Here is a 13,479-nt window from a genome sequence, read left to right as displayed (position 1 = left end):
AATTACAACTATTTTATTAAATCTTTTCTTGCATTATGAAGCAATTTTAAAAACTTCATTTTAGTATAATTGTATTATTTTTATCAATTTTAATTGTGCTATAGTTACTATTAAAAACATGTACACGTTTTCAACATGTCAGAAATTAAAAAGTATCATTAGCATACTTTGCCATTTTACTGCCATCACGTACTCACTCAGTTGCGTTTCAAAATATTGTTTAAAATAAAAAAGAACGTTGTTAAGCACATTTAAAATTCAGCAAGATTGCCATCTTGAGTACTTGAACTTGAGTTATCAACTATTTTCGCGATATTTTGAGTTTATCTATTTAATACCTCTATTATGTCAAATGATAACAGGACCAAAGGACAAAGTTAAATTAATGATTCACATGAAATATACCTATTTATAGTGTTTACTCAAAGATAAGATACTCTTAATGTATTAGGTACTAGCTCTCACCGACGCGTAAATAAAACCACTAATATTGAGTTTTAAATAAATATTGTTTAATTTTTTGTCGATAAGTTGTAATAGTAAAAATGTATGTTATTATTGAAAATCGATACGTTTTTAGGACTATAATAACGTAAAAGTTATTATATTTTCGGTACTGACGAACGATTTAAATAAAGTTTAAAAGTGCATCGAGTTACTCACTTTCGTAGACATTTGCTGATATTTGTTCTATGTACTTTTTTAGGCATTCCATGCCTTTTGTTTGTATTTTTTAATATTTCAAGTGGGTAGGCAAATTGGCGAATGGGTCATCAATCTTGGGAACTAAGATGTTATGTTCCTTGTCCCAGTAGGCACTTACTCTGGCTCTACTAAGTACTACTTACACTGGCTCACCCTCAAAGCAGAATGCTATATAGAATATTTAGTATTGCCAGGTGCTGGCAATACAGTAAATAGTATTAAAATTAAAATGTATGTATTATATAACACCCTTACTTTGATAAGCTTCGCTTACCCTAATATTACCCTAATATTTTAATAAAATGAATCACTTCTTGAATACAGCAAATGGGAATTGTTGTTTGTAGATATTTATAGAAGAAACTAAGTGGGTTCTTCTTTTTGTTCAAGTTCTTTTCAAATTTTTAATATAATAAGCTCATGACAGTATATTTTTATGTTTTTGGTGGCAAACCAGCAGGAGGCTCACCTGAACGAAATTGACTACCACCGCTCATAGACAATTGCAAAACCAGGGGCTTGCAGGTTTGTTGCCGCCCTTAAGAAATGAGTACGTTCTTTTTTTGAAAGTTCCCAAGTCGTATCAGTGCGGAAAAAACCGCAGGCGAAAGCTGGTTCCACAAAGTGGTTGTGTGAGGCAGAAAATGAAAATGATCCAACATCTCTACGCAAAGTCAAAGGATCAAGCAGATCGGAAAGGTCTTGATCGTCGATAATTCGAGCCGCTCTACATTGGATATGGTCAAATGGAAGAAGTTGGTACTGGGGAGCACCCGCCTAGAGGTGAGAGCAGTACTCCATGTTAGACCGATTTTGCGCCTTGTATAGTCTTAGGCGATGGGCCGACGTGGAATACTGTCTTGCCTTGCTGAGTACACCGAGCTTTTTTGATGCCAATTTGGCTTTGCCTTCCAATTGACCGCGGAACTGAATGAGGCTTGAAATATCGACGCCAAGTATTCCGATACTAGGTGGCAATGGGAATGTTCACAAATCGTGGAGATAAATGGTGTTTTTTAGCGGTTAACGCGCAAACTTGTGTCTTTTTTGGGATTAGATTAGACAGTCTGAGACTTTGTTTAGTAAAGGCTGTATTACAGACACAAGTTTGTTCCGGTTTTCGTCGACGTTTTCCTGAGAAATATTAGCACGGCCGGTGTATAAGGTGTCTATGGTACTGTCATCTGCATAGCTTTGAATGTTCCTGATTTACAATAAGACATTGATATGCAGGAGAAACAGAGTGGGTTATAGTAGGCCGTCCTCAACATTTTTAAGTCAAAAAATGCACCGTTGTCACGACCTTGATGCTCCGAACTGCCAAAAAGCTATTGATCCAATTGCATAATTTCCCGGGAAGCCCATAGGAAAGAAGCTTCGAAAGAAGCGCTTCGTGCTACAGGCAATCGAAGGTCTTCGTTATGTCCAAACTGGCTGCTAATGCCTCCCCCTTGCTCTCAATTGCTTCCTCCCATCTATGTGTCAGGTAAACTAGAAGATCACCAATTGAGCGAGCCGAACGAAACCGTACTGGCGGACGATAATCAGCTGGTGCTCTTCCAGTTACCGCAGGAGCTGAGAGCTTGCAGAGATAGTAGCTTATAACGGACTTCATTACCTTGAATAACAAGGAGCTGATGGCTACAGGCCTATAATTGGACGGGTCTGAGCGGTTGCCTTTTTTAGGGATCGGGTGCACCAAAGCAGTCTTCCAGGAGTTCAGGACAGCGCCTAATACATAGGGTCACCGGAAAAGACTCGTTAAGGCTGGTACTAATTCGGGAGCACAAGTCCATAGCACGATTGGAGGGATGCCATCGGGTCTACTCAACTTATAAATATCCAAGGAATCAGCTTTCGTCTTTATGGTATGGGCCAATGACTCACCGTCCCTGTGCAGAGATGGAAAATGATACTGACAGAATTTCGCTAAAACAGCCTTTAGCGAAAGACCAGAACTCACGTGTTCCTAAAAATCCCTTGCCAATTCTGCCAATGTACTCCGTCTTTGCCTTAGCAATGACAGCAGTATGCGGAATACACTGCATCGGCGACAGAGTCAGCAACAATGTCCGGATTATCCGAGAAACAAATCTGCCCCCATGAGTATGTTGCTAAGAAGGACCGCTTACTAGGAAACTACTACTTCTACTATTGTTACTAGACAAGATGGAAGGACAGAATTATAAATATGATGATCAATTCACATGTAAATAAAAAATAAAATACAATAAATAGATTATTATATCCCAGTTTGAAACATCATTCATAATTAATTAAAGTGCAAACGAATTAGTGATGATTGCCAACAAATTCGCTAATTATTTTCCTGGAACTGGTGACCTATGATCGATGATAAGATGAACGAGCATGATTATTTCTAATTGAGAGGACAGTTAAAGTAGGAAGCTATTAAATAAGCATCAGTGGATGATCAAGAACTGTGTTGCAAGGTCGTGTCCATATTCAAGATGAACAAGCTACTAATAGTCCTTCTGGCTGTCTGTCTCGTCAGTGTGAGTGCTATTAACTATATTGATTATTTTGTCTTATTTTGATAAATTATAGTTTCAATAATGAATGAATTTAAGTATGTTATTATATAAATTAACGAAGAAAATTCTGGTCTCATAAGTCCAAAATGGGGATTTCTTCGTTTTCTGAAAAAATCTCAACAATCCAAGCAAATTCAAGACCTTAAATGTTCCAACGATGAATAGAAGTCTCTTTTCTTCTAAAAAAAATGTGTTGAAGATTATCTCGCTGCTAGTTGGTTGATATGATATGTGGAAAAATTTTTAGGAGGTGTTTTATAACCAAAATAAAGTATGTCATTATTATTCCTGCTTACCCAGATTAAATCATACAATTTTCTATTGATCAATAAAGTTATTTAAGCAGCCTACTGGTTACATTCACGTTTTTATAATTAATATGCACCATCTTCGCTTCTTAGAAATCAGCCATGATCACATTATATGGTATTGTATTAGCAAATTTAAAACTCCACCAGTTGATAGTCCATTTGCCAGATTCGGAATCGCTTTATTTAAATACGACTTTTTTCCTCAAAATAATTTGAAAAGTTTAACAAAGTTGTATTACATATATAGCAGTACATAATACATTAAATACCCATGCAAGAATTAAATGTACCACTAATGGTTTTGTTTCTAAGAAAATATCTTCATATACAGGTCCACGCTTTCGTGAAACGCGAGGCACAAGCTCCAAAGCCTGAAACTTTTAACTTAGATGAATTCTCGAATACAATACGTGACAAGTTTAAGATAGAACCTATTGACCCTGAAAAAATGAAGAAAGGATTTAATGAGTTCGTTGAAAAAGTGCAGGGTGCAGTAAGTAATTAAATACTAACTTTAATTACTCTAAAATCTATTTATGTCTTTCTTTTAACAGGTTTCAATAATACCAAGAACTATGGTATAACTCTTTCTTTAAACAATTTCTTGATAATTACATTAAATTAAAGATAATTTGCATATATTAAAGTATATTGCTAGAAACAGGATGTATTATAAAAAAAAAAAGTTAAGAGAATAAGTTATATATAATTTAATCAAAATGTAATAATTTTGTTTCAGTTTGATCAATTAAATCCAAAGGACAAAGGTGGTAATGAATGAAGCAGCTAATAAAGCCTATTAAAGTGCTCTACCTCTAGAATTGAATGTAGCGATGGAATTTATTATTCTGTCTTAATAAAAAATGTTAATCAGTTGAAATATAAAAAAATAATAAATGATGATAACTTAAATTAGTCTCATTTCATTTTTTGATTTAAGGAAAACTGATACAAATACCGGATTATCAGCGATAGGAATTGATGGGATGCCAATAAAACAACAATGTATACTTTTTAACGAACGAAAAAAAAACGTATTTTGTATGAATTATTTTATTAGTTAGATGACGTTGATACTGTTCGATTAGTTTATTTCCTTTTTGATATTTTCATTGCAATACGACGGTTTACTACTTTGGGATGCACTTTAGTTATGGAGACTGTATTCATACTGAAAAATAGCTGTTTGGACTATTTGCAATGTCAGAGCTTGAGACTCGTAATGGGACGGACGCCCTTCAATGTCGGAGTATGTGTATTTAGTGGAATTGCAGTATACCTACAAAAATGACACGTACATGTTATATATGTATATCCAGAACAAAGGTCGAAATTAGTTCTATCTAGTACATCATATACTTTAATTATATTTATATTGTTTACATTCAAAGATCAAACGTATCTTATTTATCAAACCATTAGTATTGATAGTTTATATTAATCACGAAATAAATAAATAATATACTCTGTACAATAGAATGAAAAAAATAATAAGGAATTACTTACGAAAACAAATTATTATTATTGAAGGATGATACGTTTTCGGAAATCTAATAACGTAAAAATAAGTAATCGTATTTCCGGCAGCGGAAAACGCATTTGTATTCTTCGGAAGTGTCGCAAAAATATCGAAATACCGTTCTTACAAAACGTCGCTAGTATATTTGAGTTCTCATAGCGCTATTTCTTTATTACCTTATACAATATTCTCGGCGGTGGCCAAAGTGTGCAGGTGGCTTTAATATGCAAGGAGGGTACCCGATAAGCCAGCCTTACAAAGCCAGGTTTGATCCTATTTGAGCTCCTCGGTCCGTCTCTAGCTTTTCGCAGATTTACACCACGCTTTTGTTCTCGTTGTCTAAAATCGTTACAAGTGACAAGGATATTATATTTATCACCAGGTTGTATGAAACGGAACGCAGTTCGATATGCGAGTGTCTGGAACTTTTCGTGTTTCGAAATAGAATTCGTTTTATTTGTTTTCACTTACGGTCTTACTTGTATAACTTTATCATGTTCTCTGGCATGTTTTGTTTCCTTATAAATAACCATATTATTTATTGATGAGCGGTGCAGTTGTTATAAAGAAAATGCTTAGAGGAGTTAAATAATATAAAAATAATAAGTCTAATAGGACTTTATTTATAATTATATATTAAATAATATAACCTCTATAGAACTTCAAGGTCAAAAGTAGTTTAGTCAAAACGTGCCCATGAGTTTATAGAGGGCAAACACCAAATCTAACATTTTTGAAAAATTCGAAGTATTCTCTCTGGTTTGTTTTTACAGCGAAATCACTTTGAACTATTATTGTACTTGGCGAAGTATTTTGAGTTAAATTACATAAATAGAATAAAATATTATTCTATATTTTATCGACCAGACCAGACATAGATAGGTGGTTTGTTTTCGAGTGAATGCTTTTAACATTGTCCGTTGTTTTGACAAGTTATTTTTACATAATTTATGTCTGAAATTGTACTGTTAAATTTTCATAAATGATTTAAAAGTATTTTCACTCAATTTTTACGATAAAGTTTTACCTTCTTGTTGTTGGTAGGTTGAAGGACGACGGACAAGGAAGGTTACTACAGACCTTGGCACTATTAAGTAATATTAAACAGTCCTTATATCAACAATACGCCACCACTTATGAACTAAGATGTTATGTAAAGTCTGTATGTACTGACTTACTCACCAATCACAACGGATCATAACAAGACTAAGTAATGCTGTTTTGTTTTGTATTGCTCGTAGAATATATGAGCAGGTAGTATCTACCCAGACGGATTTGTACAAATTCCTAAGACCAAGTAAATGTGATTATTATTCTGTTATTTGAGTTTACTTACCGAAAGCATTAGGATAGATTTGTTGTGATACAAATTCGAAGAATAGTACCTATATGTATAATACGCAAGACTAGTAGTGTAAAACGATATGCGCTTTTCAATGGGAAAGTTTGACTTCAATGTGAGCGTTCAAAAACAGTAATTATTCTGGTCAGGACCGTGGCACTTTATTGCCATTGTATTTATATTAAATAAAGCCTTCGTGAGTACTCTTCTTTATAAACGGTAACAGTTACATACATACATGTTTTTATAAGGTTTTCTTAGATTATAGAATAAGTCGAAATCGTCAAATGGAATCCATGATACCTTCGATCATTGTCACTGTACTGAAGCGAAGTGTAATCAGTTGACGGAGACATATAGCGCGAGCACAGGTGTGGAAAGTCCTCAACAAACATTTGTCTAGGTCGACTAGATTTTACGACTGAAGATAAACTATAATATACTTTAAAGCTTGAGAAATACAGCTTTTTTTAGAATACTCTTCTTGCGGGATTCTTGTTTATCAACCAACGAGTTGTGTTAGACATCGATATCATTGAGAAAAATCTTTTGGCAAATGATTAGAGGCAATCAGGACGCGTTTGTTACGAAGTTAAGTACTGTGAACATTTAACTTGTTTTAATTCAATATTTTTTAATTTATTATTCAATTAAAAAGTTGATTTTTATTTACTAGTGACCCGTAACGACTTTGTCACTGACAAAATATGAAGGTGCAATAAATTTATATTCATTTTGATCGATGTTAAATTAAATTAATGTATTGGAACTTTTATTCGAACTGTAACTGTGACTTAAAAATGAACTTGATAATAACAGTAGAGTAATATTTTAACAATAATAAAGATGAATATAAATAATTATTGCAAATAAAAAATATTTTTATTTAATTTCCTTGAATAAATTGATAAGACTGTTTCAATGACGTGTGTTAAAGTTTCATTTTATCTTGACTACCATTTTAAATATCAAATATTTTTTATGAAGGTATTGGTAGGTTTATGATTAGTTTTTTTATGTTAAAAAATGTAGTATCTAGATATTTTCATGTACATACATACATGTATGTATATTATTCGAGCCGAGATGGCCCAGTGGTTAGGACGCGTGCATCTTAACCGATGATTGTGGGTTCAAACCCAGGCACGCACCTCTGAATTTTCATGTGCTTAATTTATGTTTATAATTCATCTCGTGCTCGGCGGTGAAGGAAAACATCGTGAGGAAACCTGCATGTCTAATTTCAACGAAATTCTGCATTTTACCAACCCGCATTGGAGCAGCGTTGTGGAATATGCTCCAAACCTTCTCCTCAAAAAGGAGAGGAGGCCTTAGACCAGCAGTAGGACATTTACAGGCTGTTAATGATATTCGTTCACGCTACATTTTTATTGTGTACATCTTTAAAATGATTTAAATTTGATTCTATTAAGTTAGCAATAAATAAAATAAAAAAAAAACCATTACCAAATTTTGTGTGTCGTTGTGTTACTAAGAAAAATAGTATGGACTCTGTAAACATTCAAATATTATTATTTGATTGAAGTATTGATTGAAGAATTGAAGTATGATTTTCATTCGACACGTTTTATTTTTATAGGACGAACAGAGCCAAGTTCTCTACGGAGTAATCTATCTATATGATAATCGAACAATCGCTCGGTGCGATTTGTATGAAAATTTCTGAAGACCGTCACTGAAATGCATTCGAATTGCCCAGGAAATATAGGTTACATTTTGCTTTTATGTATCTTCTTTACTAGATGGGATAAAATTACAACAATTTCTTGGTATATTTACCGATGAAGCAACTTCTGGTGTATGCTGCCAAATTTGTTTTTAGTCTAAATATAACGATACGGTTTCTGTTTAATTCGAGATGGGATGGAAATACGAGAATGTGTAAATTCTTCATGTATATAGGTTTTGTCTTAAATTTTTTTTTTTTAGTTATTTGTTCTATCTCTATATTAATAGTTTCGTGAAGGTCTACGATAGACTCTATCGAAACCTATCCATAATTATAGATTGTTAAAAAATAATGTTTTTAGTCGGCAACATAAATATTCGAAAAATTCGATATTAAATCTATGAAATTCAATGACATGACAGTTCAACGGGCGGCCATGTTTGACATTTACGGGTGCGTTCAGAAAGTGTGTTCCAAATAATAATTTCGGGCAGGGGTACTGTAGACTCGATGGAAACTTATCCACAATAGATCGTTAAAAAATAATAATCCCAAGTCAATAACATATATCCGTCCGGCCGAAAAATTGGTGTCTGAAAATAAATTTCTTATTATTTTGTCTGTATAAAAAATGATTATTATTGGTTTTCACAACTTAAATTGAAAATATATAAATTTGATAATCACAACGTTTATAAAAAAGTTATATGGTATATGAAAAGTAAATAATAAACCGTATATGTTTATATATATCTACGTGGACTGTTACGACCACTCACTTAATGATCACTTTAATAAGTTACTTTTACTCATAAATAATTTAAATCCCTTATATGCCAACTAAAACAAAAAAAAAAACACTATAGTTATATTATTGATGTTCGGGGGTAGAAGAATCAGTCTGGCTGGCGATTGAATTAATCAATATCCTTTTAAATATCATACGACATAGACACTATTTTTTTTAAAGAAGTTATTTTACGAGGCGTTCCAGTAAATTCATGCGACCTTTCCCTCTCTTTCTTATTTTCTCTGTCTCGTTTCACTATAAACGGTTTTAAATAATATTATATAATTTGATTTTATGTCAATGTTTTAATTCACATGGGATCTTTAATGACAATTTTATTTCTTATCATTTAATTGTTTTCAAACGTTGTTTATTTATTGCATTGTTTAATAGACACATAATATATAGCGAAAAACACTGCGTTCCAACTGGGTGTCCTACAATACATCTTTTTATTATTTTTAAATTTTTTTTAAATTCGTATAAATTAAGTTTCTTTACGTCATAGACAATGAAAAGATGGATGGATTGTGTGAAAGATGATATGGCTGGAAAGAATGTTACTTGTGAGATGACGTCAGATAGAGAAGTATGGAAGAAGAAGATATGCTGCGCCGATCCAAAGTAAATTGGGATAACGTCATAGACAAATCATAATCATCTAAAAGATGGTTAAATAAATTCTAATATTGAATAAACGTATTTTAAATGGCTATAAACACTATTTTATATTTAGAATAAATCGATTTTATGGCTTAAATTTTTTTAAATCTAGTCGAATGATTATAATCTCTTTCGAATTAGTGTTATAACATTTTAAATTTAGAATTTTGTCCGAAAATTTTACGAACAGTAAATTAATAGTTGATATTTGTTCTCTCTTTCCATATATGATTCGTTTCATTTACCAAATATTATTAATATAAAAATAATTAAAATCCATATATTCAAAGAAAATGTTTATAAAGATTTTCTTCTGAGCCGTCTGTTCTGTAATGTTCACAGATGATAGCCGTAATAATACTTCTTCTAACGGCATCATAATAATGTTACATTAACATAATACGTCGTTATCGTCAAAGCGTTTTCATATTCGCATCCTGAACATAACCACGCTGTATAACTGTGAGATAACAATAATACGTAAGTTCTACTTTGTAAGGGATCGCGAACTGACTTCCTAACTAATTTCCTTTTTGCATTAATATATACGGCATAAAGGCTTCAGAAGGATGAAACTCGTAACTCATTAAATATATTGAAAGTGGTATGGTAAAGTTGGAAGAATGTTAGAGTTGATACCGACGATTTAGTTTAATATCGACGCCGTAATAAAGGACTTTTAACGAAACTTGATGTTATTTTGAACTTCTTTCGTGAATGTTACGTTGAAGACATTCATATGAATTAAAGAGAACGTTTATAATATGTTCTTTTGTAGATTTGAATATAATGTTTGTGATGTGAAAATGCCTTTTTTTTATTGAACATTGGACAAGTTTTTCTCTGCAGGTCCTACTAACTTATTAGTAAATTTATATCCAATTGTGGTCCCCGCGGCTTTGTGCGCGTTTGAATTTAACAAAAAAGATTTTGTTGTAACTTAAGTTACTCCTTATGACATCAGCTATCTGCCAGTCACCTGTCAAAATCGGTCCAGCTATTACAGAGATTAACCAGAAAAGAAAGACAGACAGTCAGACTAAAATTAAAAAAAAAGTTATTTTGGTATATGTACCGTGCATACATACATATGCATTTAGTAAAAGCGGTTATTTTAATGTTACAAACAGACTCCATTTTGATTATATGTATATAGGTAGATTGGCATTTTGAAGGTGAATCATATGTTGTGATTTGTGATTACAGGTGTAAAGGAAGTGACAACTTGTATGAAATTTAATGACATCTCGTTGTAGAGGAAATTATTTTTATTTCTGACAATCTAATGACCTTGGGCATTGATGAATATTTAATATGACATAGGCCATTTTCATTTCTGCTATTTTTAATTACTTATTAATAATATATTAAAAAAAATACAAGTTAATAAATTGTATACTAAACTCTACGCTAAAAAAATTAAATTCTATAAAATATTATTTATTGTACATTTTGTTTTGATGTATAAAATATTAATAGACGTGAAGTGCTTACGAACGTTGTGATAGAAATTTATAACTACTAAACAAAACAACACGCGAGGGATTAGTGACTGTGAGCGTCTCGTCACGCTCGCTGACAGGTCAGATAGTAGTATTGTATTACGTTTACAACAAATGAATAATTACAATTTCATGTACGTACAAAGCAGATAAGGAAACGTTACGGTTATTATTACATAATAATCAAAGCCTTAACAAATTCTAAATGCATTTTTTGTTTAAATTAATAGCGGAACTTTATTAGATCAACAGTTAAAAAATTGTCGTATTGCTATAGTGTTTGTACAAGTCAGAAATTTAAGATACTGTAAGGTTTTATTGTAAATGTTCAACTTGTGTGCTAAGACTTCCATCCGTTTGAGGATAACGTTTGGAGCTCATTCCACCATGCTTCGATACAATAGAGGATATGAATGGCCCCTTTCATCCGACATATGCAGGTTTTCAGTACGAGATGAATAATTATATACATAAATTAAGCACATAAAAATTCAATGGTGTTTGCCTGAATTAATTATACTGAAATTCTTACAATTTTAAACTTCTTATTTGAAAATTTAATGTTTTTCTCCTGGCTTTTGTTATTCATGAGTTGTCTGCGCTATTCAAAATGAAAGAATCTTAAAGAACGGACAATGGCAGGATTTTCGTTGTTTCTGCCGCTATACAGTGAGGAAAAAGGCTATTAAATAAAGAAGAATCTAGCGTACAGTTAAAAAGCCTTGGTAATACCAATTCTAGTTTGAATATATTTTCTTTCGTGAACAATTAGTATAGAAAGATTTAAAATTATACAATAAAAAACTGTATTCATTTAACATCTCATTCATTCGTTTGAAAGTTGGTTCTTGTTTATGTCTATCTCGTCTCTAGATATTGTTTAATTTAGCGCGTACACCGTATACTTTATGGATTAGAAGCCCGTCAAGTTATGGTAAGTTTTCAAAGTAATCATTTTAAGTTTCATCTTGCGCTGGACGGTGATAGTAATTATCGTGAGGATACCTCTCTTGTTCTTTCGTTCATTATTTTAATACGGCAGTTAAGAGGCCAGAAGGCCTTTGCTTTGTAAGTGGTCACCTAAGTACATGGTCTTTAGTATTGTAAGAAGTCCTAAGCGCTCTTTACATTTGATTTATTATGTACAATAAGTAATCAAAACAGACCTCAACTGACCTCAACCAACGTTAAAGATTTTTCTTTTTGTTGTTAACTATGTAGATAAGATCTACCTTTATATATATTTTTGCTAAATAAACAAGATCACTAACATGAGCTAAATACAAGTATACGAACTACGCAATGATTAGTTGAGTGTTATTTGAACAAAATGAGCTCTGAGGGGTGAATTTGAACAGTTTGTTACACGAGTAACTGTACTACATATATGTATATAAACAATATTTGAACAATATAGTGCTATTTTCTCGAATAGGTGTTGAGTCATCCAAAAAAATTGCAGATAATTGAAAAAATACTTAGTCCGTGGAAATTAAAAAAAAAACAAGAACCAATCAATTTTCTCAGTATTATGAACGAACTGAATTCATAATTGGCCCTCAATAATGAAACAGTGTTGCCAGTTATCGTGTCTTTTTATCAAGTATTGCACTAACCTATTTTACTTGGTTTTTAAATTAGATTTTTTTTATACTTTGTCTATGTTACATCGAATAGCAAAAAAATCGTGAGAGTGTCGTTAGACTAAAATTTTGTAATAATATTTTAATCTCATAATAAATTACAAATATAAATAATTATAATAAAATAAATTTAAAGACACATTGACAATATTTTTTACGAAGAAACCGTTCTCCGTTTAATTTCATACAAAATACTTTTACCTAAGTATCATTCAAATATGTACTTTCGATATGGCTAAATATTGCGACATCGCTCTAAACTTTCGGAAAATCATTAAATCTAGACGATAGAAACTTTCAGCGACGAGGAGGAGTGTTTAAAATAGTTTTTCGTTGCATAGACAAGTCGCCAAGAGCTGAAACAAAGCAGTTTAAAATTATTCTAGTTATGTCTGAAGTTGTGGAAAAACAAACGTAACACGCAAAATATATATTACAATAGATGGATAACATACTACCCGTACAACATGACGTTCTAATATATTAAATCTAATTTAAAGTCGAAGAACAAAATAAATTCTTCGCCGACATTTACACTGCACATAATGCAATATCAATGAGTAAGAAAGGTTTTGAGAATGGATGTGGATGGATATAGAGGTAGGGGACGACCCAAGAAACGATGGATGGATTGTGTGAAAGACGATATGGTTAGAAATAATGTTACTTGTGAGATGACGTCCGACAGAGAAGTATGGAAGAGGAAGACATGCTGCGCTGACCCCGAGTAAAATTGGGATAAGGGCAGGAGGATGATGA

General features: G+C 32.3%; 1 protein-coding gene across 1 annotated transcript in view; it reads right to left on the bottom strand.

The window, feature by feature from the left end:
* The window catches only part of Sol1, a 224,370-nt gene that overhangs the window by 116,487 nt on the left and 94,404 nt on the right, over positions 1-13,479 (bottom strand). The gene's annotated exons all lie outside the window — the stretch shown is intronic.

Source organism: Vanessa tameamea, chromosome 12, assembly GCF_037043105.1.
Source record: "Vanessa tameamea isolate UH-Manoa-2023 chromosome 12, ilVanTame1 primary haplotype, whole genome shotgun sequence".
NCBI lineage: Eukaryota > Metazoa > Arthropoda > Insecta > Lepidoptera > Nymphalidae > Vanessa > Vanessa tameamea.
This window is presented reverse-complemented; position numbering and strand designations above follow the sequence as displayed.